General features: G+C 44.6%; 1 protein-coding gene and 1 long non-coding RNA gene across 2 annotated transcripts in view; both read right to left on the reverse strand.

The window, feature by feature from the left end:
* The window catches only part of ndufs8a (NADH:ubiquinone oxidoreductase core subunit S8a), a 340,733-nt gene that overhangs the window by 182,758 nt on the left and 135,231 nt on the right, over positions 1 to 22,744 (reverse strand). The gene's annotated exons all lie outside the window — the stretch shown is intronic.
* LOC132453658 (uncharacterized) lies at positions 19,837 to 20,725 on the reverse strand. The gene is made up of 3 exons (XR_009524757.1): positions 20,559 to 20,725; positions 20,084 to 20,229; positions 19,837 to 19,980 (listed from the first exon to the last, which is right to left on the reverse strand). It is a non-coding gene; the product is annotated as an uncharacterized LOC132453658 (long non-coding RNA).

Genomic DNA, 22,744 nt, shown 5'->3' on the forward strand with positions numbered 1-22,744 from the left:
AACAGTCATGGCACAAGACCTAAGGTGGGCGGAGAACATCACCTCCAAAATCAAGAAGGCCCAGCAGAGGATGTTCTTCCTTCGACAGCTAAAGAGATTCAACATGCCGAAGAAAGTGATGGTGGAATTCTACACAGCCATCATTGAATCCATCCTCACATCTTCTATAACCATCTGGTTCGCTGCCTCTACTGCAAAGGATAAAAGCCGACTGCAGCGGATCATTCGGTCAGCCGAGAAGGTAATCGGCTGCGACCTGCCATCTCTTCTAGACCTGTTTCAGTTAAGGACCCACAAGAGAGCCGGGAAGATCATCGCTGATCCTTCTCATCCCGGTCACCACCTATTTCTGCGTCTCCCATCCGGCAGAAGGTTCCGGGCTATTAAGACCAAAACCTCTCGCCACTTGAACAGTTTTTTCCCCACGGCAGTTGGGCTCACAAACAAGCCCCCTGCATCACAATGACTCTGGGTTTACGTACTCAAACTAACTTGCCCTTCTATGCCCAATTATTTATTATTATTTATTATTATCTTAAAAAACATTTGTCCTTTGTTCTTGTTTATGTTTTTTTGTTATGTTATGTCTCATGTCTTATGTACCAACCACACCAAGTCAATTTCCTGTATGTGTGAATATACTTGGCCATTAAAAGAATTCTGATTCTGATTCTGAGGAGAGTAGAAGGCAGGCAATATATGCATCACACAAAATAGTATGTTCATAGATAAACCAAAAACATAACAACATGTAGATTTTCCATCACAGGGGGCATGGGCTGGGCTGTGTCGTCTGAAATCTATGATGATTTCCTTAGTTTTGGATGTGTTTAGTTGGAGGTTATTTGCTGAACCCCATGCTGACAGCTGCTGGACCTCATCGGTATACGCCGTCTCGTCGCCCCCAGAGATGAGTCCGACCACAGTGGTGTCAGCAGCAAATTTTATAATGGATGTTTAGGGGTTGGAGGGGTGGGAGGGGGAGCAGTCAGATGTGTATAGAGTATACAGAAGTGGGCTCAGCACGCAGCCTTGGGGGGAGCCAGTGCTGAGTGTGAGGGGGGAGCAGAGATGGGTGCCGAGTCTCACTTGTTGTGGTCTGTTGGAAAGGAAGTCCTTTATCCAAGCGCAGGTGGAGGCAGGGAGGTGTAGGCCCAGTCGTTTATTTATCAGGATGTCCGGGATTATTGTGTTGAAGGCTGAGCTGTAATCTATGAAGAGCAGTCTTGCATAGGTGCCTGGGTGTTCGAGGTGGCTAAGCGTAGAGTGGAGGGTGATGGCAATGGCGTCCTCAGTAGAGCGGTTAGCCCTATAAGCAAACTGGTGGGGATCAAATGATGCTGGGAGGCAGGCCTTGATGTGCTGGGCAACCAGCCTCTCCAGGCATTTCATCACCACTGACGTGAGTGCCATGGGCCTGAGGTCATTTCCGCTTTTACCAGCTGACGTTTTTGGAACTGGGATGATAATTGCTGATTTCCAGCAGGATGGTATGGTGGCTAGGGACAGAGAGATGTTGAAGATCTTGGTGAGAATCCCTGTGAGTTGGTCTGCACAAGCTCTGAGTACTTTCCCCGGTACGCCGTTGGGTCCTGCCGCCTTCCTCGGGTTCACTTGCTTCAGTGTCCTTCTAACCTGATGTTCCTGGAGGGGTTGGTGAAGGCTGGGGGGGGCGTTGGTTGTCTATCCACCTCAAACCGGGCAAAGAAACTGTTTAATTCCTCTGCCCTTGTAGCATTAGAGTTGGTAGTTATGATGTTGTGGCCCTTGTAGTTAGAGATGTGCTGTATTCCCTGCCACACCTGACAAGGGTTTTTGTCCATGATGTAGCCCTCTATTTTCCTTTTATATGCTAACTTAGCCGCCCTTATGCCCCTCTTTAGGTTCGCTCTGGCTGTGCTGTACTGAGCCCTATCTCCCGACCTGAAAGCAGTGTTGCGGTCCTTGATAAGGGGCCGCACTTCACTCGTCATCCAGGGTTTCTTGTTCGGAAAGACCCTGGTCTGTTTTGTGATGGTGACATTTTCAGCACAGAATGTGATGTAGGATAAAACAGACACTGTGTACTCCTCCAGGTCCAAACTCTCAAATAGACCCCACTCTGTCGTTGAGAAGCATTCTTGGAGCTGGGAGAGGGCGTCCTCTGGCCAGCTATGTTATGCTGCGCTGCAACATTTTTGCTGCGCCGCAAAACTTCGGCGACAACGCATACGGGCAGCAAATGCATCTTTTGGTGTGAACGCAGGGTAGGACTTCTGTGACTCCGCAGAAATGTTTGTCGCCTTGCCTCTAGCGGACCGAAGCCACTGCCAGGCGAGGGACCTGAAGCCAACGCGTGAGTCGTGGGTTGTACGTACAATACGTCTGTGTCACTACCAAGCCAAAAATGATTTTTATCTGGGTTAGACTACGCGATCCAAGGAGGCTGCCCGCAGAAAGACTCCCAAAACGTACACAGGTAAGTATATACCAATGCTGTAACCCACACACGTTTGTCTAATTCACAACCCCACACAGTACCTTTCACAGTGGAGATAAACAATCACTGATTGCATGTCCACACAGGTGTTTTATAAGTTTGGGTGTAGGCGTGACTGGGCGTGCCCGTGTGTCTTAAAGCCTATCCATGGTCCTTAGCAGACATGGGGGTTATACCCCGTACATATGGAATATGTGGAGAGATGGTCTCGATACGATAGAGAACTACATGGTACTTGGTTGAGTTGATGGGTAATAGTGGAGGTTTTTCTTAGCACTTCAGCTGTAGTTCCTCTGTATTTACCTTCTTATTACCAGTGCTAATTACCCAATAATATACTATATTTACCATTTATTTACCAGGTAAATACCTAGTAATTAGGTGACTGTAAAAGGAAGGGTTACCTAACATGGAAGTCAAACATTGCGACTTTTTTCAATTTGAAAAAATATCTGGAGGGCTTATTTAATGGGTATACATGCCAATACAAAGACCCTGGGTTAAATTTTCGCCAGAATTACAATTTAATAACGCTCCTTCCAACTATTGTGTGCTGATGAATAACAAGATAACAATTAAAAGATAATGACCCAAATAATCATAACCTGTAATAATGTGATATTGAGAATTCACTTTATTATTGTGTAACACAATGTGTCCTTAATAAATGTCAACACTCACGCGTCATAGAGGGTTCATGTTAAAAATGCAGTTGAATGCAACATTTATATTTATTATCCATAAACACTTTTTACAAATTGAGACACAAGCTCCTACAATCTAGAGGGGAGGCTTTTCCATGAGGTACCCATGTGGCACAGAATCCATTACGGTGCATGTTGGCTCTGAGAGCAGGGCTTATAGGACCATGGAAGCCCCAGACACATGAGACTGTATTACGCGGTGAGTGGTCAGTGATAATGGACGAATTAGAGACTGAAACAGGAGATGAAAAGAACCGTGAAGACTTGAAGACGTTTGTATAGATTTTATTTTTTCTTCACTTACTGACAATCAGGAAGCGACAAACAGAAATAAAATGGAGCAGTTTTTTTGTTGTTATTTTAAAAACTACACATAATGAATACGAACAACTGATACCAACGTATTGATCCCACTTCTAACGGATGAGGGACCACCAGGAACAAGAGAAACCTTATGATTCACCCGCCCAAAAGACGTGGGCTTAAAAACATTATTATTTAATTGTCACTTGGTGCCTGAATATTTTTTTTTTCATTCACATAAATAAGATATGTCCCCCGGCCCACGTGAGGAAGGCCCGAGTGAGGACCGCCCGAGTGAGGACCGCCCTGTGAGGACCGCCCCGTGAGGACCGCCCCGTGAGGACCGCCCCGTGAGGACCGCCCCGTGAGGACCGCCCCGTGAGGACCGCCCCGTGAGGACCGCCCCGTGAGGACCGCCCCGTGAGGACCGCCCCGTGAGGTCTGCCCCGTGAGGACCGCCCCGTGAGGTCTGCCCCGTGAGGACCCCGTGAGGACCCGTGAGGCAAATATGTATTTTTTCATGCACTTCTGGCCTGGCTGGGGTGTATCTGTTTGTTCCATCGGCCTGTACACACACACACACACAGGTGGTCCTCATGGGGGCGGTCCTCACTTTGGTGGTCCTCACGGGGGGTCCTCACGGGGGCAGTCCTCGCAGGGGGGGGGGGGGGGGTCTTCGTGGGGGGTCTCTCACGCCGGCGTCCTGACAAAGCCGAAATCTTAATGATTGACATTCGCCTTTGCAAAACCAAGCCCATTCTTTTAGGGGTCTGTTATAGATCACCTCAGACATTTTGTTTTATTTTAACTCTAAAACCCTATTTCTTTCCTTAATTGATTCAGTGGCCAAAGCAAGGTCAGTCAGGGTAAAGCAAAAGTCTCATCCTTGGTTTAAATCTGAGGTACTTGAAGCCATCATCGCTAGGGATAAAGCCATGTCTAAGTACAAACTCTCAGGGGACCCAGCTGACTTCTCAATGTTTAAATCCTGCAGGAACGAGGCCCAACGTGTAGTCAAAGAGGCCAAAAGGACCTACTTTTCTGAACAGATAAATGAGAACACAGACAAACCCCAACCGTTCTTGAAAGACTCAGCTGATCTGATAGCTCCGGTTATTGCTCATATCATTAATCTGTCCCTAGAACAAGGCACTGTATCTGATGACATGAAACATTCCAAGGTCATCTTACTTTTTAAGAAAGGTGTCAGGTCTAATCCGAGAAATTATAGACCGGTCTCTATTTTGAGTGTAACCTCCACGGTCCTGGAGAAAGTGGTTCATGAACAGTTATATGAATATGCTGTTGATTCCAGACTCCTTTATGAATTCCAATCAGGGTTCAGAAAATCTCATTTAACTGACTCCAGTACCTTACTGACTTCACCAGAGGGGAAATCGACGTTGGCAAACTATGTGGCATGATCCTAATCGATTTATAGAAGGCCTTTGACACTGTTGATCATAGCCTACTGTAGAGCAAGTTATCAGCTTTAGGCATGAGCCCTCCCGCCTTAGGTTGGTTTGTTTCCTACCTGTCCTATAGATCCCGAAAGACGGAATTCCAAAGACATCTATCCTGGGAACAACCGATACCATGTGAAGTCCCACCATGGAGTGTATTAGGGCCATTTTGTTTTTGATATATAAACGACATGAAGTCCGCTTGTAATGAGAATCAGTTTTTATATGCTGATAAGTCAGCTATTCTAGCCTCCAATAAAGATGAGCACAAGCTGCATGACATTCTGTAAGAGGAATTTAGTAAGATCGGGGACTGGCTATTAGACAAAAAATTGTCTCTTTTCACGTGGCCTAAACAGATTAATAGTGTTTGGTTCTAAGCCTAGGCTTCACAAGAAAAGGTTGACCTGCATCAGCCTTGGTGGGCAGCTCTTCCATGCCCAGCCCTTAGTGACCTATTTAGGATGTTCTTTAGATAGCAGTCTAGACGGAGTGAGCATGGGGTCAAAGATCATGAGCAAGTTGAACAGCCAAACCAGATTCTTAGTTAGGAAAGCCCCATACCTTGATTCAGTGAGTCTCAGACTGCTAGCCACTACATTGGTTTTACGCTGCTTCGATTATGGCCTTGGCTCATGTTACAGTGGTCTTAATAAGGCCCTCAAAGACAAATTGCTTGTTTCTCCGAAAAGATTAGTCAGGGTAGTGCTAGGGCTTGCATCAATGGATCATGTGGGTAAGCACCATTTTCAACAAAGGGGCTGGCTCCCCCTGGAGGCTAGGTCAGTTCATCTCCAGCTCAGGGTGGTCCATAATGTTTGCAACAACAAGTCACCAGCATACCATAAAAATCACTTCACGATGACCAGGGATACCAATGCTTACCACACCAGAGCTAGCACTGCAGACCTGTTCTGGCCCAAGTTCAAGACAAATATGTGTAAAGGTACTCTCAAATACAGTGGAGTGGTGAACTGGAACAAGTTACCTATGGTGATTAAGTATATGGGTAACCATCTTTTTTTCAGAAAAAGGGTGGCTCATGGAGAATTTAGAATCCTAGTGGCACTAACCTGCTCTTCCCCCATGTTTCTTGTGTTTGTGTTTATTTATCTCTGTCTGCTCAATATGCTTTTAATATAGAAAGTGAGGGTAGGGCATTTTCTTTTCTTTGCCACAATGTTTAGTTGATGTTTAATGTTTTACGTTCCTGTCGCTCATCATAAGGGAGGAAAATAAGGAATAGGGTAAGGAAATAAGTGCTTGCACTGTCATGTTGTTATATATCCCTTGCAGATGTCTGTATTCTAAATAAATCAAATCACACACACACACACACACACACACAATCCCCATCTCTGTGTTTTAGAATCATGAGTCAGTGGAAGCTATCCTCTCAACAACCCCAACCATCCACCAGTAATATGTCGTTCAGGGGCTTCCTGACCTGGAAAGCACCCTCCATACAGTCTTTATCCTCATCTTAATCATCATCCTCATTTTCGTGAGTTTATCCAGGCCGTGAGGAGGTTGGGAGTCACAGCAAACCAACTCTGTCTGCTGTCGTCATGTCTTTGCTTTTCAGATACACTTTGTCGGAGGATGAACGTTTGTGTGTTCTTCGACCTCTTGTCATGCCTAATGCTGCCTCCCACTCCCTGGGATGTGGTTGTCTCCTGCCCTCAAACTAGGGTGCACTTACATAAAGTGCAATAAAAGAGGGACCACCATCAACTGTCTGGTCTTCAAACTAAATGTGTTCCCGATTCAACAAAGACTTTCACAGTCAATTGTGGTTATGATGGATAAGACAATTATAAAAGAAAAATACAGTTTGGCTGCTAGGCCAAGAAATAAAGACTTTTGACTAATTAATTTCTCCCAATTTTAATGTTAATACAGTGAGTAAACAATGACAATGAATCACGCTCAAGGGTGCGTATACGATCGTCTGTTCTGCCATTATTTTGAATTATTCAGTCCAATAAGATCTGAAGTTCCATTCATATACGTATATAAGTTATTTCAAATTTATTTCAGGGGACTTTTATTTTATATTATATTATATTATATATTTTTAATTTTATGTTATATGATGCCACAAAAAATTAACAGCAAAGTGTCGACCCTATTGGGTCTTCAGCCAAAATTATTTTTCATTTTGCCTGAAGAAGCTACCATATTATTTTGATAAAAAATTAACAGCAACGTTTCGACCCTATTGGGTCTTTCCTCAGGCAAAATGATTTAAATATTAGTAAAAAAAAGTGCATGTGTCTTGATGGATTTATACAACAGTGAGTTTTGCAGTTGCATTCCCAAATATGTATGTGTATGTGTGAGCAAGAGGGAATAGCCAAGAAAATTGGAACTAATGAAATTTAAAGGTTCCACATATGTCCCAGGAAAAGTTGGGGGGGCTTTGCTCATCGCGTGACTTAAATATGATTAGCCACTCCGGGCCTGCTTATTAGTGTGTTTGTTTAACATGCACATTCAGATTTCCCAGCAATCATTGCAGTAAGTCCAGTCAGGCTCAAGTTGATGGTGCACAGGGAAAAGATGGAGAGCAGAACAGAGATATGCAGGAACAGGGAATCAGAGAGCCGACACAGGAACCAGAAAGCATGGAGTTGACACAGGAACAGGGAGAGTCACTAACAATGGCCAGAAAGGAACCCAGTTAGAAATTCAGGCTAGCAATGCAAAGCATAGGACATCAGCTACCCACACTTTGGACTCTTTGGGCTTTGATTGTCTCCACTATGAGGCAAACAACAATTTTGTAGCAAAGGTCTGGTGTTGCACATGCAGAGAATACTACAGCAAACACCAGGGATCCCTCGGAACGAACCACAACTATGTCCGGACTCTGATCAAATTATACTTTCCATATTAATTGTATTATCTGCAAGACATCGCGGCGACTAAAAAATCTTGTTTTTCTTTAATACAAGCACTGAGCAGCGCTCCGAACGTCAATCAATCTCAATGAGCCCAACACAATTGGTCAACCCATCAGTGAACGTGATTGGTCTGTGATTAGTCCACTTTGCTTTGAGCCACTCACATTCAGCGACGGTTTGACAGGTCAGATTGAGATTGACAGTGCAGAAGTGAACTAGTTTCGTAAAGACAGTTTTGTCAACAGTTAGTTAGATATGTCAGCAGTTCATTGTTCAATATCAAAAGATTGAAAAGATAACAAAAATAGCATGTTCAAAGAGCAAAAGAAAAGTTGACAGTTAAAAGCATCAATTCAAAGATAAATTGACCGAAAAATATATGCGTTCATCCTTCCCCAAATGAGCACAAAACCGATGTGCCTCATATGCCAAGAAATGGTAGCTATTGTGAAGAGTGGCAATATAAAAGACACTAAACTGAGTTACAAGTGTGGGATTAAAACATCGATGACGGAGTAACGTGTAGTTAGTGTCGAAGAAGAACTTCCGTGTAACTTTAGCTTGCAGCATGGCTACTACCACGGTCGGCACACTCAGTGAATTCGTCAAGCTGGATGGTGAGTGGATTGAATATGTCGAGAGACTGGAACAAGACTGCAAAGACGTAAAAGTTGATACGCAAATTACCAACGCCACGGAAGCCAGGCAAACTATCATTCCAAGAGTTGGTGAAGCTGGTGCAAGACCATCACAACCCCAAGCCGTCAGTGATTGTTCAGCTCTTCAAGTTCCACACGCATTCACGCAAAGCTGGAGTTTCAGTTGCTGCATTCGTGGCGGAGCTGAGACAACTGTCGGAATATTGTGAGTTTCGGCCGGTGCTTGACGACATGCTACGGGACAGGTTAGTCTGTGGTATCAACAATGACAGCATTCAGCGCCGATTGCTAGGTGAAGTCACGCTAACTTTCACGAAAGCGCTGGAGATTGCTCATGCAATGGAAACAGCAACTATCAACTCTAAAGACATTCAAGCAGCTAACGCCAGTGTGCCACAGGGCGCCGTTCACCGTCTGTTTAAAGAAGAGAGAGGCAAGCCGATGAAGCCAGTTGAGTGTTACCGGTGTGGGGGAGCGCATCTTGCTAATGACTGTGGTTTTAAAGATGCCGCTTGCCATAACTCCCAAAAAAAGGGCCACATAGCCAAGAAGTGCAGAGGTGCTAAAAAGCCATGGAAAAAGGAGTGGGAAGAGTCAAAACCCCAAATGAAAACACATCATGTGCAAAGTGAAGAGCCGGAGGAGCAGTGTTCTTTTAACATGTTTAATATTGACCTGAGTGAACCCCGGGCAGACCCGATCTGCGCAACGCTGCAAATAAACGGAAAACCGCTGACGATGGAGGTGGACACGGGTGCCTCAGTTTCGGTGATAAGTATAACCACCTACTCAAGGTTGTGCTGCTCTGGAAAAGCGCCTGCTTTACGAAAGACTAACATCAGACTGAGACAATACACCGGTGAGTGCATTCCTCTACTTGGAGCTATAGAAGTAGATGTGATGTATGAAGGCCAGTCAGCTAAAGTGAAGCTGTTAGTGGTCGACGGGGAGGGACCTATTCTGATTGGAAGGGACCTCCTAAAGAAAATCTGCCTCAATTGGGGGGAAATCATGCACATGAGAGTGGTTGGAGACATCCTATCAAAGTATGCAGACGTTTTTAAGGATGAGCTTGGCACCCTCCGCGGCACAACAGTGAAGTTAACCGTGGACCCCAACGCAAAGCCACGTATTTGAAAACCGCGCACAGTGCCATTCGCCATGAAGGTTGAGGTGGAAGCGGAGTTGGACAGGCTGCAGCGGTCAGGTGTTATTGAATCTGTGGAGTTCTCTGACTGGGCAGCCCCGATTGTGCCTGTACTGAAAGAGGATAGTGAGGTGCGGGTGTAACCTGCGTTGTGTTTTGTTTCCTTCAAGCATGGACTCGGACGCTCAGCATTGGGTGCAGCGGTTTTATTGCCTGCACAATGGGTCAGCAAACATAAAGGAGAGGTTTAAAGCATTTCCTGGTCCGCCTGCAGCAGATACCGTCTTTTCTGCTCTATAATGTGTTATACAACACAAACAAACAATATATATTTACAAATAAGAAAACGGAGTCGCGCTAAACAGCGCGCATAAACAGGTGAACCTCATGTGGCGACCGGCGGTATTGCATGTACAACACAAAAATGGCGGGACCGACTAGACATTCTAGGTTGTGAATACTAGCAACGCCACAAGTGGGATTATAAACATACATATAACTAAAACAACCTATCGGTTACCTGCACAATGGGTCAGCAAACATAAAGGACAGGTTTAAAGCATTTCCTGGTCCGCCTAGACAAAATAAATGCAATATTACAAATGCAAACGAAAATCAAAACTCAAATAAAAGAAACAATACAATGCCAAATATCAGAAGAGTGTATTAAACAACCGTCTAGAGATAAGTGACAATCATAAAATTACTTTAACAAATGTTTCATGCGGACACGTTTTATGCTCAACCTACCTGCAGCAGATACCGTCTTTTCTGCTGCAGGATATCCGGAATGCAACATTAGCAACATATCAAAATAAAAGTCTTGACCCAATGATGCAGGATTTAACTATTTACATACTCATTTTATTTGCTCCGTTACACGGGCACTGGTGTAGTCCCCCAGACAGCAAGCAAACATTGAATAAACATTGATTTTCCATCTGAATCATCATTATGGTTGATATTGAAATTTCAATGCAAAATAAATGTTGAATCATTACCATATCGATGAAACCTGATGTTATCTAATGTTGATGGCACCAACATTGGAACAACATTGATCTATTGTTATCTTTATGATGGAATAAGCATTGATATTTGGGTTACCGGGCGATATTGCCAATGTGTTGAAAAGTCATTGATTTAGAGTTGACTGGGAAACGACCGTTGTTGAAAAGCCATTGACATATAGTTGACCGGGAAATATGGTTGAAAATGCATCGATATATAGTTGACCGGGAAATATGATTGAAATTGCATCGACATATAGTTGACCGGGAAATATGATTGAAAATCCATCGATTTTTGGTTGACCGGGAGATCATCGGGTGGTAGACCAACGTACTTCACCGGACACATCTCATTTCTGGACGCTTGACCCATACGATCAGGTAAGCCGCTTATTTAATGTTCGATATGAATGAATTTTACCAAATCAACTACTGTTACTCGTTACCATGGTGGTAACCCACGCAGTACTGCAGTCATTGAAATAGATTTTGTTAAATCAATGTCAAAATCTGCCAAAGTTAATGTAACTTCGTGCTGATGGCTATCGTCGTTATCTTCCAACAGGTTACAATAAGTTAGCAAAACCTCAGAGTCCAGTTTATTTTTGTGATAGCTAGCTCGAAATACATTTCTTCTGACCGCCGGTGAACACCGGCACCCACGCTAGCATAGTGCTACCTGCCTTCTACCAATTTCTGCTCCCTTGTCAGTTTTTGCTATCTAGTGGTTCTGCGCATGCGCGCGATGACACTAGTACTGGTGTAAAATACATACTGTACCCCTGAAAACTCCAATAAAGACGTTATTATACAGTATCAGAATATCAATGCTACCGAATCATCTATCGAAGTATGCTACAATATCAAAAAGTGCTAACTTATGCGTTTGGTAATCAGTTGATCAACTGTTACACACACACACACACCGGTTGAACGCTGATTGGCTGTTACGTTACACATGTCACTCAGTGGCCACGCTGTTGAACGCTGATTGGCTGTCATCACGCGAAATTCGCGTCAAAGTTTGAAATATTTCAACTCGAGCGAATTTGTCGTGGCACAAACCCTCGTGAACGCGCTTGCCTGTTCAGGGCGAAAGTGTGGCACGACAAATCTAAACTTGTCTCCGGTTTTCTCGAGCGAATAATTCGCCGTTCACTTTGGCCCAATCCCGTTTCTTTGCTCACTGTCTCAACCCTACATCTCAACCCTAACCCTAACCCTTACCCTCATAGCTCATGCTCATTGCTACCCCTAACCGATCCCCTACCAAATGGGACAACCCTACCCTGTGACGTCATCATGGCCTCCCCGTGCCCCCTAGCAGATAACCAGGCCCCTGGTAATGTTACAAGAGACAGACTGGCTGCCATTTTCTCGGGCAACGAGCAAGACCCATTGTAAAGATGTTTAACCTGAAATTGTATTTATATTTTGTAATTGGCATGTTTAAATAAAGGATTATTTTAATACTATTTGTCCCTCGTAATATACCTTTATTTTGAATGTCATTTAGCTACATGTTAAAGGTGGTATTAGGGTGCACTCACACTAAGCCATCTGGCCGTGGCCGTTGGCCGTTTTCACACCTAACTGTGCTCAAATGGCCCCATTGTTCTCTGGCCTGCACTCACACTAGGCCATCTGGCCGTGGCCGTTGGCCGTCGCAGCTGTGGCCTGGCCACGGAAGGCTCTTGTACATGCGTCATCACGTCGTAACATGTCATCACCAAGCGTCCGCTGCATGGACCATAATAAAGTCTGCCGCCAGTCAGGGTTTTAACAACAATGGGCAACAACACAGAGAACACACCAACAGTTGAACCGCTTGACGCGATGTTTACCGTTTAATGGGAAAGAAGGCTCGTCGCCTTTATTATGTCCGTGGTCGTCGCATTGACTATACGTCATCCAGCTCAGGTTGCGTAGCCGTGCGTGTTTGCATGTCGGCTCATTAGCATCTGTACCATAGCGGCCCGTGCCGTAGCAGCACACCTCTCCGAGGTGGCCAAATTGGCCCGGCCTGGCCAGACTGGCCACACTCACACTGGCAGATTTGAGCACGGTTAGGTGCTAAAATGGCCACGGCCAGATGGCCTAGTGTGAGTGCACCCTTAGATAATAATCGGTTAAGAACACGAACACTTTAGAAGAAACACTTTATTTAAGAAACACTGAACCACACATCTAAAAATACACACACACGCATCTAAAAATACACACACACGCACACCTAAAAATACACACACACACACACTCTCTCTCAGCTTTTGAGAGAATGGTGGAGAATCACATCTTCTCCACCATTCCGCCACCTTTGCCTCGCTCTCCTCATGCCTCGCCTGCTCCCTGGCACTCTCCTCTTGGAAGGGGTGTCTGGGGTGGTGGAAGAGGTGCCTGGGGTGGAGGAGCATGAGGTTGAGGTGGGGGGGGGCTGGTGGCAGTGGACTCAACGATGTCCTGAAAGAAAACGAATAAGAAGGAATTAGGAATTATATGCCAGAACTGGGTGATATGGCCATATGTTACGTACAATATATAATAGCTATGTACACAATATAGTACTGCCAAAAAATACATTGATTAACCATGTAATATTACTAATATAATATAATATATTAGTATATATAATAATACTTATAGAATATTACTAATATAATATAATATTTTAGTATGAAGCTTATTTTTAACCTGGAGTCACTAGAACATGGAAGATCTGGATATCATACGACATGAGCCCGGCAGCTCCCCGACCGCGGGCCGCCCGACCCCGGTCGATGGCCGGGCTGCAGAGACCGTGATCGGGCTCTGCAGGCCAGCCGAGGACCGGGGTCGGGCGGCCTGCGAGAGTGAGAGACTTTCGCGATCTTCCGAGAGTCCGCGGCCGGGCTTCGAAGCCCGCGGCCGGGCTGCGGAGTATAATTAATAAAATAATGAATAGTTAATTACAGAGAAAACACCTACATTTGTGTTCTTCCAAACCTGTCGCATCTTTTCGCCCTCCATCTTGTCTAGGATATTTCTTGATTTTCCGTTTTCTCGCAAGGTATTGTGGGAGCAAGTCAGAACTGAAGCGCTTTGAGTGTGCCCATCGAAAATCTCAATTTTGAGGGGATGTTAGCCCTCCCCCTTACCCCTTAAGCTACCTTTAAACTGGTATTGGGACATGGCTCCACGGTGCGTGAACGCGCAACAGCGAGGGCTAGGGCTGAGATTTTCCTTGGAGTGCTCAAACTCCCTCAAGAACATGAACCACGACAAGGAGGAGAAAGGGATCGTTGCCGGGTAGCGCTTAGGCACCTCCGCCTCCGGCGGTGGTCCCTCAGCGGGGCTCAAGCGGGAGACATTCGCTGCCAACAATCCCTTTCTCCCCCATGTCGTGGTTCATGTTCTTGAGGGAGTCAAAGCCAAAGTTCCTTCCCCCCAATTCATTCTCAACCTTGGCTGAGATAACCCCCAATACGAGTCTCGTTGTAGAAATACCAGAGACGAGAGTCCGACGTGTAATGCGCCAGAACCAGGAACGTCGGAGAACCCAACGCGGTCGTTTGAGATTCATAATATCGGCTCACACAGCTTTTGGCAGTGATAATATATATTATATGATATAGATATCTGTGTAGGCTATATGATAATATTTAGATACAGAGCTCCAAGACTCCCGTGTGTTCTAGAATATTTACAGAACACGGCTAAAGGCTGTGTGCGCCTCGCCATTGCGATACATCCACTGTAAACAGAGCGCATGGTACCGTGGCTGCAAGCTGCTCAGGGCCACACCCCCACCCTCCTCCTTGACCCGCCTCGCTCCTCCTCATTTGCATTATAGCTAGAGACACCAAAACAGCGCATTTGGGGGAAGCTCAATGTGCGACTGGCTCGGAGTGGCTGTAACTCTGCACCACGGCTGAATTTCAGGAACGTCTTTGAATACTGTGTTAGTTGCCCACTAATACCTATATTAAAGAATAGATAAAATAGCATGTCATGGGACATTTAACATAGTTTCAATGATTGTTTGCTATCTGGGGGTATACGCGGGCATACGGCGTATACCCCAGTGGCGGCTGGTGGAATTTATTTGAGGGGGGGCTGAACGTTTGCATTCCAAACCCCTGTAGGGGGGTCTGGGGGCATCCTCCCCCAGGAGATTGTTTGTGATTTTCACAAACAAACGAAGCATTCTGGTGCATTCTGACAAAATAGGAAAGGCAAAAAAAGAACATTTACTTACAAAGATGAATGGGGCCAGGGAACTAAGTTTTAAGTTATTTTTTTGCCTTGTAGAAATCAGCAACATTAAGAGTGCAGATACATCAACAATAACTTTGAATTACACACAAGGTAACATTCTCTCTCTCTCTCTCTCTGTGTGTGAGTGAGAGAGAGAGAGATAGAGATAATGGGTGAGTGTGTTACGGCCAAGCCATTGTGTTGGTAAACGTCACTCATAAATATATCTACAGTCTGCATTAGTATGCATTTAGACAAAGACAATGAAATATGAATTCCACAAAATTCATGTAAATGTGCAAACTTTTGTGTGTGGTTGTTGAAGACACACTTAAGGCATGATACCAACATAGGTTTGCAGAGGACTACATAGAGTACAATGTGCACACTGAAGGCCTGATGCCACCATAGGTTTGCAGAGGACTATATACAGTATAATAAAAGGCTTTCTATTCTATTCTATTCTATTCTATTCTATTCTATTCTATTCTATTCTAGTATGTACACTGAATAGGTTTGCAAAGGACTATATACAATATGAACACTGAAGGCCTGAAGCAACCATAGGTTTGCAGAGAACTATATACAGTATGTACACTGAATAGGTTTACAGAGGACTATATACAATATGCACACTGAAGGCCTGATGCCACCATGTTTGCAGAGAACTAAATACAGTTTGTACACTGAATAGGTTTGCAGAGGACTATATACAATATGCATAATGAAGGCCTGGTCCCACCATAGGTTTGCAGAGAACTATATACAGTACACTTGAAAGGGGTGGGGGGAGGTTGTGAGGGTCTGCAACCAGTGTCCATCTCAAGGGAAATATATACAGGCTAGTGGAATAAATAGAAGTTGCTTACCTCTAGCATGGCTAGCTTCACATTGTTGTTCATATGCACTCTTGTGTTTTTTTTATCCGTTCTGACAGATGTTTCAGGTCTGTCAACACTGTCTGTGTCCACGAACTAGGACACAAGGAAAGCAAAAAATTGCATTGGCATACCCACAGCTAGTTAGCCAAGCCTGAACGAAACTCTGGAAAAACTTCTCTTGTAGGCTCTATCCTTTTCTCTTGCTTGTTGGGTTATGTTCACTTCTGGCTTTTCTGCTCCGAGTTCTTTTACTTGCAATTTTTCTGCAAATGTTCTTCTTTCAAAGGGATTCATAAGCAAAGACTTAACTGAATTTGGGGCTAGCTGAACTCACAGGGAAACAGTGGGAGCAGTACTCAAAGTCGCCATCTTGCTGATATCTGAGGTAATGGCAAATGCGCGGTTACGCGCAGTGGACGGTGCACTGCGCTTGAGGCTATATCTTGAGCGCCCCAAAGCCATACAATTCGACGACGCTGATTGGCGAAATTATGTACTTTTCTGCCTAGCAACGGTGGAACCATTGGCTAATAATTCAGGCATGTGGGGCTGAGTGAACTGCGCCCCACGGAAGACATCTACTTCACCAAAATGAACGTTGAACATGTAAGATTTAATCATGGGGGATTCTAAAGATATTCTAAAGTAAATGCATTATTCGAATGCAATTAAAATAGATTAATTCTCAAAATGAGAAGATTATTAAAAAAATAATATATATAAATATATTTAAAAAAGAAAAGATGGCCGGTCGGCGGGAGGGCGTCGCCCCAGCGCCCTCTATAGGCGAGCCGCCACTGCAGTAGGCCTATATGTGTAGCAATAATATCAACTAGTTACTAGGCCTACTTACCCATATTAATGTGACGGGTGGGCTTGCATCTTGGCACAAAGCTCTCCTAAGTTTGGCGCAATGGAAGACAGTTTAAACCTAAAATCCTTCTCAACAGCATCCATTCTTTGCCGATGTTTAGTTTTAACTGCTGCCATAGCAGAGAAACCAGCCTCGCAGAGATAAGTTGTGGCGAAGGGCATCAAAACTCTCAAGGCTTGCTTTGCCTAGACTGTGTATGATGTCAGTGACTCGGTTCAGAAATCCACAAGTGGCTTTCATTTCAACTGCAACTGCAGTGCTCCATCAGATGACAGCTCGATCAGTTGCTCCTGCTCATGAAATGACAGCTGTTGGAAGGGCAGGGAAACTTCAAATTGATTGCGAATCCAAGCGGGAGATGTGTCCATAGGTGGGAAGCGTTTCCGTAGCTGCTCGGCGAGTTGGTTGAGGTGTTCAATTATGAGACTTTTCACATGCTCACCCAGGTCCACATCATTTTCCCCCAAGAACTCGTGAAGCATAGGGAAAGACAGGTGTGTTCCCACTCACACAACTCGCCCGCCAGAACCATAGCTTCTTTATCATGGCCTCAACCCTGTCTAGTGTGTTGAACACAGTTACACTGACTCCCTGCAGACTTAGATTGAGTTCATTCAGAGCTGAGAAGATGTCCGCTAGATAGGCAAGCCTTTTCAGAAAATCTTCGTCATGCATACTGGAGGCCAAATGAAAGGGATTCTCCTCAAAAAACTGCTGCAATTCGTGCCGGAGTTCAAAGAGCCTTGTCAGCACTTTGCCACGGGACAGCCAACGCACCTCTGTGTGCAGCAGCAGTGATTTGTGTTCGCTGCCCATCTCATTGCATAACAGTGTGAATAATCTTGTATTCAGCGGATGAGCTTTAATGAAGTTCATCGGTTTGACTGCGTCGTTAAGCACTGCAAGTAGATCAGCTGGCATGTTTTTGGCTGCGAGGGCCTCTCTGTGAATACTGCAGTGTAACCAGCTGATGGATAGACAGACTCTCTTAATATGAGCTAAAAGCCCTGTGTGTTTCCCCGTCATTGATTTTGCCCCATCTGTGCAAATTCCCTTGCAGAGAGTAAAACTCACTTTTCTTCACACGGCTGACTAGTGTAGCCAGAATGTCTTCAGACATGGCATCAATGCGGCGTGACACAGTGTTATTGGACACAGGAATCATGACCATCTCTTTTGCTGCTGGCAAACACACGTCTTCGGCAATTGTGTGCGGCAGCCCCTTTCTCCCTACTCTGTAAATGAGCAGATATGAAGCCCGTAATGCGTCTTTCGTAGACCCTACGCATGAATGAAACCGCATTTGTTTTTGGCTTTTCTGAAACTCCTCCAACTTTGCTTTAAAAAATGTAAGGAGCTCTTGACTTAAAGCCCATGTTTCAACTTGAAGACCCCTGTGATGAACGTGTAGATAAATAATGTAGGAACTCGATTTGCGTGAAAGAATTAATCATAAATGTGCACTTAAAAAGTTTTTGAAAGAAATTGTGAGTAAAATTGCTTCCGTGTCTCAAAAAACGCTCTGACCGGACGTGACCGGAAGTGACGCAACGACAGGTAAACATCATCTCTTCGTAATGGAGTCAGACAGTGAAGAGATTGCAGTAGGGGTTAATGTCAGCTCTTACGATGGGCCTTTGCCATACAATTATGAGCCGCCTAGGCGAGAGAGGGGTCAGGCAGAGGTAAGGGGAAGGGTCAATGGACAGAGGAGAAAGATAGAGTTGTGGTGTGAGGAGAATCGGTGGAGAATTGGGCAGGTGTCAAGGTGAGTGTCCACGGGCTATAGCTAATGGTGGCTAACGTTGTCTTCATGTTTATCACATTGCAGTATTTGTAATATATTTAGCAATATTGCTGTTGACTTTTTTTTTTAAGCATGCATGTAGATTGTCACCAGCAACATGTCTTAATTTTTTTATTTTAGATCCCAGACGTTAAATGCATGCTGTAGGCTATAGCTTTAGCTATAGCTGTAAATGAGATAGCATATACAGTACTGCGGAGGACGTGTCTGAAAGCAGTTAGTGTTCCGATTAGGACGGGAATATGCTGTTCATCTAAATATCGTCATTGTTACAAGGATATTTTATTGTCACATGCAGAGATACTGGGTGTAAGGCATGCAGAGAAATTGCATCTAATTGACAGCCTATTCCGTGCATAAATGGAGTATGGTGTATCTCACTTACCTAAGCTTTAGGAAATAAGTAGTCTACATGTCATTTCTTACAAGGCCTTACACCAACTATTAGAGCTACAAGGGAAGGAGAGTGAGTTTATCTTACTACATTTTGTTTAACAGGTGCTTGTGTGGTAGATGTGAGGCTATGCCGTCAGCAGTGGAGTGTGTGCAGTAGGGAGACTGACGCCTATTGGTCCCTTGTCCAAAACCTAGATCCCCCAGAAGATATTGCCTGCCTAAATCTCCATCCAGGGTTTGAAGCCTCCTGTCTGAATCATTTTGTGCTGCAGATAGCTTACATGAACTTCAGACAGATCAGCATGGCCAGCAGACCAGAGTAGGTTTTGAGCAAAAATAATTTAACTAATTTAAAGAACCAGCTTTTCTACACCAAAACAGTAAATCCTGTTAAGCAGGTTTTTAAACTCAGAGGTTTCCATTTACTTCCTATAAAAACAACTTTGGTGTTGTGTAGTACAGTAGAATATCAGTTAACAGGACATGCAATATTTACCATTGAAAATGTTTACTATGAAAACATGGTATGATCAAAATGAAATTATGTCCTCATCTCCACCACAGTTCCGATACAAAGCATGAAGGCAGGTTGTCCGCTGGGCGTACGGAGTTCTAGGCAGGGACATCAGGAAAGCCATGCCTTCATGTGTTGTTGCAGCAATAAGGAGGCAGTTTGCAGGAGAAGGACAAGGATAAAAGGTTATATATATATATATCTATATATATAGGTTTCCAGTGGCCCCGTTTGGAAGACGATGAATAAATTCAATAGTGAAACAAACTGTACTGGTAAAATGTATTAGATTAGATTTATTTGTCATTGCACAGGAAATTCAATGCCATTGTATGCATTCTTTATTTTTTATTAGGGTTAGCCTATCTTTTAGGCTAATAAACTAACTAAAGAGTACCGATACGTGTGTTTTCTCACAATTTCTTTCACGTATGTTTTATTACATGTTAATGGAGGCTGACTGCCTCATCCTTGGCAATCTTCTGGAGGGAAGCGGTGAGGGGGGGCGGGGCAGCAGAAGACAAGACAGCACTGCTTCCTTGTCGGGCCTGTGGTGATCTAGAGTATTCCTCTACCAGAGAGACCATAAGATTTGTTGCGTATCCTTGAGGAGAGAAATGTTAAGAACACATTCAGTAACATGGTTGACTTGCATAAAAAAAGATAGATTCACAAAAGATATTGAGAAACTAAGTGAAACTACTAACCGTAGGATGGTTTCTCCTTGATGGGGCGGACTACCCAGCCACCTTTCCGAAACTGCGGGTAGCGAACGGCGTAGCATACCTCACCCTCACTGGTTTGAGCTACATCTCTGCCATTACTGTTGAAATGTAGGGCCGCCAAGAGAAGTCTGTAGGAGACAAGTAAATAGAACATTAGGTCTCCAAAGTTAACCCAACGCAGTCTCTAATGCAATAGAAATACAATACATACGATTAATGTTTTCAGTTCAAATGGGTCTAAGACAAGGACTCAACTTTTGCGCACAATATGTAATGCTGTTATCAATAACATTTTAGTCTGCTATACAACACATTACTTTTTAGCCATATTCATTCCGTCACCATTTACCTGCTGTTAGTGATGCACAGAAGTACAAAAGTATAGCAATATCCTGAAATTAAAAATGTCACAAGACCTAATTTTATTAGTATTGATACTTTTAAGTGATAACACTACCTGCTGTACATCCAAAGAAAATAGAAACCAGTGTGTTTGGGAGCAAAGTGCAGAATGAGGGAATGGTAGGCCTCCAGGGAGAATGTCTGATGCTGAGGTGACAATTGTCGAACATCTTTCACCAGTGCTTTCCTGGCAGCTACTCTCCAGTTTAGTGGCTGCTGGTGATCCTGCATGAAACATATTCTGTCATATAGTCGGCAGGGGTTAAAATTAACTTTTTTTCACCACCTTCCCGGAAACGTCCCGAAAAACATTTTGAACCGTCCCGAATCGTCCCGAATTTTTCCCATAAATATTTTTTACATTTTGAGTCGTTACTTAGGCCTACTGATAATATAATAAAAACACAATACATTATGTTGATGAAATAATATATTTATTTCCAGATGACAAGCAACACCCTTGCAGAACTGTGGTCTATCTACGTGACCACAGTGTGTGTGTGTGTGTGTGTGTGTGTGTGTGTGTGTGTGTGTGTGTGTGTGTGTGTGTGTGTGTGTGTGTGTGTGTGTGTGTGTGTGTGTGTGTGTGTGTGTGTGTGTGTGTGCGTGTACATAGAACAATGTGTGACGCAGCGCCACAGAATCAACACCGAGCGCCACAAGCGATTTTGAAATATAAATATCGTTCCGTTCGTACACCCCGCGTAGCAATCTTTCTCCCTGTCATTCTCGTTCACAGACGCACAGAGAGACAAGCGCGCATAGGCCTACGTGCCAATGGTGCGCGGGTACACTACCACTTATTGGATAAACCTGCGTATCATGCACACGCACTGACAGCGGATTCGCCCGCTCATCCTCTCAATGCACCTACAAAGGCAAACCCGAAGCAGCAGGAATGTAAAAAGGGATAGTGTATAGAAGGCCGGTAATTATCGGGGAAAATAAGCCCCGACAGGGCGAATTTGCTCCGCCCTGAGGGGGCTTATTTTCAATCATGACCGGCGATGTTCTCTACATATCCCGCTTATTACACGGCTACTTGCCAAAACGAAACAATAACTTCACATGGTGTGTCTTTTTACAATTTATTTGATACCACCAGCATTCGTAGTGTTGATCAGCAGAGAAATAGTCCGCCAAAGACGTTGACGTCGCTTAGCAACCGAAGTCGCTGGGATGACAAGTTACCGGTACTTCCGGAATGAGACTTCATTAGAGGCGAAAAATCGGTTGTTTTCCTTGACAGCGGTCAATCATACTCATGATTATACTTAGCAACGGTGACTTATCAAACATAATTCACCGCCGGAAGTTGTGAAGGTCCCATTGCAAGCGAACGGAGCGTTCCATGGCATTGAGAAGACCCATGTAATAATTGCAATTAATGTGAAATGCAGCTGCTATGTAGCCTATATATATGAAATTTAGATAAATTAAATTTAGATAAATGACGGTGTTAGACCCCCAGGCCGTTCTGCCGGCGATTTAAATTCGCTCTGCAGCTTATGCCGCTTTTCCACTGCATGGTACCAGCTCGACACGACTCGACTCAGCTCGCATTTTTTGCGTTTCCACCGCGGTACCATGGTATCTGGTACCTGAAGTGGCTGCTTTTTCTAGTACCTACTCGCTCTAGGTTCCAAGCGAGCTGAGCCGATGCTAAAAGGTGACGTCGGCAGACGGCCGGCGACTGATTGGCCAGAGAGTGTGACGAAGTCACGAGAGCGACATGGCAACCATGCTGGTAACATCCATAGCAGCGCCGCAGCCAACATGTTCCACTTCTCCAACATGCCAGCTAATAATAGTAATGCGATCGATGTCCTCCATTGTTGTTATGTGGGTTCTGTCCATGTGTGGGTTGCGTATGTGTTGTTTGCGTCGCGTACACAAATACGTCACGGCCCTTTCGCGCAGCCGACCCCGCCCACGTCCAGGAGGTACTATTTGCGGTGGAAAAGCACCCGTGCTGCTACCGTGTCGAGTCGTGTCGTGTCGAGTCGTGTCGAGTCGAGCTACATGTGCGGTGGAAAAGCGGCAATAGGCTGGAGATCGGGAAGTCTCCCGGTGGGCCGGCCCACTTTTTTTTTTGACTCCGTGCGCAGCCCCGCCTTCTCCAGTGAACCAAGAAAGCCTGACGAACGGGGGATTTTACACCCGCTGTCTCACTGAACAACACAAACGCGAGCGCGCCAACCAATTGAACGAAGCCCTTTCCATTAAATACGTTTTTTCCAC

Source organism: Gadus macrocephalus, chromosome 3 (genome assembly GCF_031168955.1).
Source record: "Gadus macrocephalus chromosome 3, ASM3116895v1".
Taxonomy (NCBI): domain Eukaryota; kingdom Metazoa; phylum Chordata; class Actinopteri; order Gadiformes; family Gadidae; genus Gadus; species Gadus macrocephalus.